The 6429-nt window shown below is 33.6% G+C and overlaps 1 non-coding gene across 1 annotated transcript; it reads right to left on the minus strand.

The window, feature by feature from the left end:
• Positions 1–107, minus strand: LOC140432953 (U6 spliceosomal RNA). The gene has a single exon (XR_011949859.1). It is a non-coding gene; the product is annotated as a U6 spliceosomal RNA (small nuclear RNA).
• Between the last annotated feature and the right edge of the window lie 6322 nt (positions 108–6429).

Raw genomic sequence — 6429 nt, forward strand, 5'->3', positions numbered from 1 at the left:
AAAAATTTTTGACGCTTTACGATTTTGCGTATCATCCTTGCGCAGAGGCCATACTAATCTATTCTGTATCGTTCCAATTTTAGTATATGTACCACCGAAGCCAGTACATAAAATATCTTTGAAGAGTGTTGGATAAATGGTATTAAATGGTCTGTGACGATTGAACTTCTCGCACTGTTCCTCTAGCATATGTTTTACTGTAAGTGATAAACCGCACTCATCACAAATTGGGCGATCTTCTTTTTTAAACAAATATTCATGAGAAAATTGGGTATATCTAAGTCGTAAACAAGAAGTGATTATTTGCTTTCGTTTAATACCCCGGATGATTAACATGAACCAATCTTATTTTTTAAATCCTAAAGCTTTGGTGGTGTAAATCTCCATGTATTGTTTAAGTTCTCGGTTAGGTGCCTTATAAAGTTGCTTTTTACATTCATACTTACGAATTGTTGTGTTGTGGGGGTACTATTATCGTTTATGGCTTCTTTGACAATTTTTTCTGTTACTTCAATAACAAAAGACTACTGGGAGCTACTATTATCATTACATGCTCTTCCAACATGTGATGGAACCAGAGAAACGTAATGCTGATATCTTCAGTATGTAATTAGTTTAGTTTTTTCTTATAATAAGACTAATGGATGCTACGTGTATATTTTCCTAATTATGTATAGTAATGATATATAATCTATTTATTTTTTTTATCTTATTTGCAATTACTATTTTTATTGGGAATAAGTCACAATTTAAGTTCAAAATAAGTTTATTTTGGACTTTTCGATTTCCACTTCGAAAATCTCGTTCTCAAAATACAAAACATTGATGCGACAATTATTTGCATTTGTAACGATATGGTTACAGTATCTAGAATTCTAAGTTTGTAAATCTCCGTGTTGTTAATTATTGCCATTCCGACTACATTTTCACTTTTAGAAGCATCAGTATAGTATACTGTATCATCGGACGGAGAGTTACTTAGATCTCTAAAGTGTTGTATGATAATATTAAGGTTGTAACAATTAAAATTTGCTTATGTGGGGCTAAAATGGGGGACTGAACAATTACTGGGCTTGGAGACAGGGTAAGCAAAAAGAATTGAAACTAGCGAACAGCTATTCGTGTTTTGTTTGGAGAGCAAGGTCGTGGATAATGTTTTCTTTTTTGGGAAGGGGAGACTGGGAGAACTAACTACGAAAAAGAAATCAAAAAATACTTACAAAGATGTCCTGGGCAAGTACTAAATAAGAAGATTTCCAAACTATTTAAAATAAGGACGTTAAATTTATAAGCTTTTTATTTCCTATAAAATTTTAAGGGTGAATATCTTTTTAAGAGAAAAAATTTAAACTTCTAGTTAAAGAGAAAAATTATAGATTTATTTTTATTGTACACTAGCTGACCCGGCGAACTTTGTTCCGCCTTAATGGCAATAAATAAGCAGATTGTGTTTTAAAAAAAAATTAAAAATATTTAATTTTTTTTAATGTACTTAAGTGAAGAGCAACCTATGTACTAAAATACAGAAATAATAATGAATGATTAATGTAGTTATTTAATTTTTTTTTGTATTTTTTCCAAAAAAAAAACACAATCTGCTTATTTATTGCCATTAAGGCGGAACAAAGTTCGCCGGGTCAGCTAGTATTCAAATAATATCCATCTTCTCCTTGCCAAAACATCAGTAGGTATTGCAATGCGTCATATGATCGATGAGTTTCAGATATTTGTTGCAGTTGCCCAGTATCGCGACGTGTAAGCACAATATCGCGTTTTTCCAATTGTTCACCAACAATCAGGATGGCAACTTCGTCTACTGTTGGAGCATTAAATGTGCGTTCGTGTGTTCCAGATGGTCGTTTATCTGCTTTGATGACAACTTTATAGTCATCATTTGCCATGCGCTCTAAAGCACTCTTAAACAACCTGACCAACGCATGATGTTCATGAAGCAGACACTGCAAGTCTTGAATAATTGCTCGCTTCATTCTTCCATGTGTTCTTCCATGTTGCCCATGAAATGTATTTGTAAAAATTTATTCTGTGTGTCTTCGAAAGGTAGTAATGATCCAATTCGATGGTGAATCTGTCCTTGTATCTACAAAATAAAAACCAGACAGTATTAACTGGGTTATAAACACTTTTTCTGTGGGAGAGTAGAGTTTAGTATTAGCAAATATAATACATACCAATAGATAAAGTAAGTTATTCTTTAACTACATTCTATGTAAGTACAAAAATAAATACCTTAAATGTCGGATTAAATCCTCCTTCTTCGATAATGTCTGCCCCAAATGACGTCATTTGGAAACAACTATTGTATTTTCGAGTATTTGCAAGAAAGTGGCGTGATTCTTGTGTTTCGCCACAAAGCAATGAATACAATGGCTCATGTGGCGGAGTCAACACTGGCAATTTCACTTTACCATTAAGGCAGCATAATCCAGGCGTTTCTCCGGAAAACTTTAATGCACCACAATACTCGCAAACAACGTCCATTTGCCCAATGCAAACGCTAGGATGCAAGCTGTACTCATTGCTGCAATCGTATCGAAACGCTGCTCGATTCAAATCAGCTAAATATCTTGTTCTGCGTCGCAAATTATCTATTTGTTGCCTTCTGTTGTTCGCTCGACGATTCTGCATTGCCAACCGAGCTGTTTCACGGGCTGCTTTACTTTGCTCTCGTGATTGAGAAGCACGAAGTCGAGCCATACTATCGCGGCGCTGTTCACGTGCAATTTCTTGTTCTTCTTCAGTCCTTTCATTTGCAGTATTTTGTATTCTTCTTGCATTACGGCTTTGTCGGGAAAGATTCGATCGTCTTGGTCGCGGCATTATTAATTAAACTTCACTTCACTTCAATTACGGCTTTGTCGGGAAAGATTCGATCGTCTTGGTCGCGGCATTATTAATTAAACTTCACTTCACTTCAATCCACTTGTTAATTATTTATTTAATAGAAATAGTTTTAATATTGATTTCTTACAAATATCAAATTGTCATCCATACGTCATTACATAGCTGTCATTTTACGTCAATTACATAGCTGTCATTTGCGTTTTGTTATTCCAAGTCTGATTCTTTTTTGTTATACCACGTTTTATAGTGACTGACGTTTCATGTCAAGTCACACGGGAACGCTGTCGAACGGGATAAAAAGTATCATATGTCCATCTCCTGGCTCTAAGCTACCTCCCTACCAATTTTCAGCCAAATCTGTTCTGCCGTTCTTGAGTTATAAGTGGTGTAACTAACACGACTTTCTTTTATATATATAGATAAACAGTTATTACAAAAAAATATCTAAATTTATCAACAAACAATTCATTGAATTGAACCTTTATCAAACCTTTATCTCACTTTACAAAGCTTGCTACATATATTGAGCTCACATCACCTTCTTTTCACCAAAACTAATGGAATAAGGTTAAATTTTTCCGGTTTTGAAAACTCTACGAAAACGATCTTCATGTGCACAGACCCTGCATTGTTCTCTCCTACAGCTACCAAATTCGGAGTTCCACAATGAAAACGACAGCTCTCGCGGCCGGTCTATCGAGCAGGGATCTCATCCTCAAAAATCAGTATATCATCGAAAGAGCAATTTGTTTATTATAAACAGACTCGAAAAATGTTTAGATTACCAATCTCAGTTTACCTTTTTCGGTATTTTTTTATGATATACGGGGTGAAGTGAAAATGCTACAAGGTTACTGCTAGATTTTATGTTATGAAATGTTTAATATTTTAAAAAAATTATTTGGATATATCATTTCCTCATGCACTCCACATGAAATGCGGCATTACAATTTTTATATTATTTTTTAACGTTTTTTTTGCACACTGCTCGTTTTCTTTGTTTTCTTTTTAAAATTATTATTAGGTTATACTCTATTGAAACTTATATGATTGTTTTTGATTCGAATATGACGAAATGTTTTAAATATATCTAGGACGGTCTGAATAATCTAAAAATTAGATAATATATAGGATGTTGTATTAAACATAGTAAATTTGGTATTGGCCAATGCCACAGGCTTGCATAAAAAGTTTTTATTCAAAAAATGCGCAACTTGAAATGTAAATCGACATGTAAGAGCGATTTTTGAACACTCTCCTATTTATTTGTAGTGGAATTTAATTCATTTGTATAATACGCACTTTATATTCCAGATACGTACAATTAATTGACATTGAAGAAACATTTTAATTCAAATGTGGCAGTAATGCGAAGTAAAATTTGGTGCAAAAATCGTTATATTTAAATTTTAGGGCAAAACGTCATAAAAATGAAACAAATGATAATTTTATACTTCGTGTTCTTTATATTTAACACGACAAACGGGAACCATCAGGACTTTTAAGTGTGCTCCCTCTTACATATTTTTGCAGTTTTAGAACTTTTTCCAGTCTTCGAATTTTCTATAGGGATACTTTAACAGCTTAATGTCAGTAGTTAAATAATACAACAGTGCCGTATTTCATACATTCAATAGTATAAAAAGAAATATTTTGATTTCTATAATCGGATAATCAAGAAAACTTTTTAGCTTGTAGTTGACATCGAGAAAGTAAAAGTTGACAAGAGCTAGAGATTCTCGCAAACTAAGCTTTTATCTTATTTATAATATTATGTTCTCTTCGTAATTGGCGCTTATAGTAATATACAGTGAAACTTGGATAATTCGAATCTCAAGGGACCGTTAAAAAAATTCGAATTATCCAAAAGTTCGAATTATCAAAAAATTCGGATTAAAAATATATCGACAAAAAACAAAGATGCCTACAAAAACATCTGCAAACGATAAAAATCAACAATAGTTGACCATTTTTATCGCTTGCAGAAATATCGAATTATTTTATCGTTTGCAGAATTATCCAAAAATTCGAATTAAAAATATATCCACAAAAAACAAAGATGCCTACAAAAACATTTGCAAACGATAAAAATCAACAATAGTTGACCATTTTTATCGATTGCAGATGTTTTCGTTACAATTTTTGCCCGAATTTTGTCAACCGAAAAAAATGGGCCAACAAAATTTGGCCAGAATACCAATTAAAGCATTTGCAAGCTATAACAAATGGTCAATTATTGTCGATTTTTATCATTTACAGGTTTTCTCATTGGTATTTTTGGCCAAATCTTGGCCGAAACAATCGGCAGATAAAAAATTCCCAGTGAGAACGCATCAGTAAAACAATAAAACATTTTGTCTCAAAAAATTTATTGAAAATAAGAATACATATTTGTTACAATTAATGAAAATAGACTAATTTTTTCCAAAGAAATCCGAAATTTTTAGCTGCTTTTTAGAATTTAACTTCTCGGTAATGACAAACGATTCTAAGATGTTCAGTGAACTAAAAATAGAGTGACTTACATCATTTTTACTTTCCAAGTACCGTTTAAGTTGCGTAATATGGTGTGTTGCTTCGGCCGCACTCGGAACATGTATTTCTCCCGCCACTGATGATGCGTCGTCTTCATCACTCTCTTGTTTTTCATCATTGTCCTTAAGCACTTCAGCGATGATCTCTGTATCGGTTATTTCACCACATACTACAACATCTTCATCCACGTTGACAAAATCTTCATAAGAGATGGCAGGATCAGAAATGATGTCCCCCCAGCAGTCAACTGAAAGCAGCTCTTCTGTTAAATTGTCGTCTGTGTTCTCCTCCTTTTTTATAAAACCAGCTCTTTTGAAACAGTGTTTGATAGTTTCAGGTGTTACTTGGTCCCAAGCTTTCTTACACATTCGAGATGCTTGTAGAATGTCTAACTTTATTTTAAGGGTGTCGCAATCTTCCATCAATATGTTTTCAACCAAAAAACGTCTGTAAAAATGTTTAAAATTTTTTATTACACCCTGGTCCATAGGCTGGAGAACTGAAGTCATGTTAGCAGGAAAAAAAATAACTTTTACATTTTCCATCAGTGGGATAGTGGTGTGTGCCGTACAATTGTCAATAAACAAAATAACTTTTCTTTTTTCTTTTATGAACTTTTTGTCTAATTTTTTCAGCCAGTTCTCGAAAAGATCACTAGTCATCCAAGCTCTTGCGCTGCTCACATATTCCACTGGTTTTGACTTGACGTTCTTAAAACAACGCGGATTAGCCGACTTGCCAATCATCAGTAGAGGCAGTCTTTCCGATCCGTCCATGTTTGCACCAATTAGGAGAGTTACTCTTTCTTTACTTAGTTTTCCTCCGTGACATTTTTCGTTTTTAAATGCTAGCGTTTTGTCAGGAGTGCATTTAAAAAAGAGACCCGTCTCGTCAACATTAAAGATATCTCTTTCATCTATACCCTGAATCATCTCTTCCAATTTTTTTTTTCCACTGGTTGGCTTCTTGCTGATTAACGGTCCCACTTTCTCCACAAATGGATTTGAAAGAAATTTTGTTGCGTTCTTTAAA

This window comes from Diabrotica undecimpunctata, chromosome 1, assembly GCF_040954645.1.
Source record: "Diabrotica undecimpunctata isolate CICGRU chromosome 1, icDiaUnde3, whole genome shotgun sequence".
In the NCBI taxonomy this organism is placed as follows: Eukaryota; Metazoa; Arthropoda; class Insecta; order Coleoptera; family Chrysomelidae; genus Diabrotica; species Diabrotica undecimpunctata.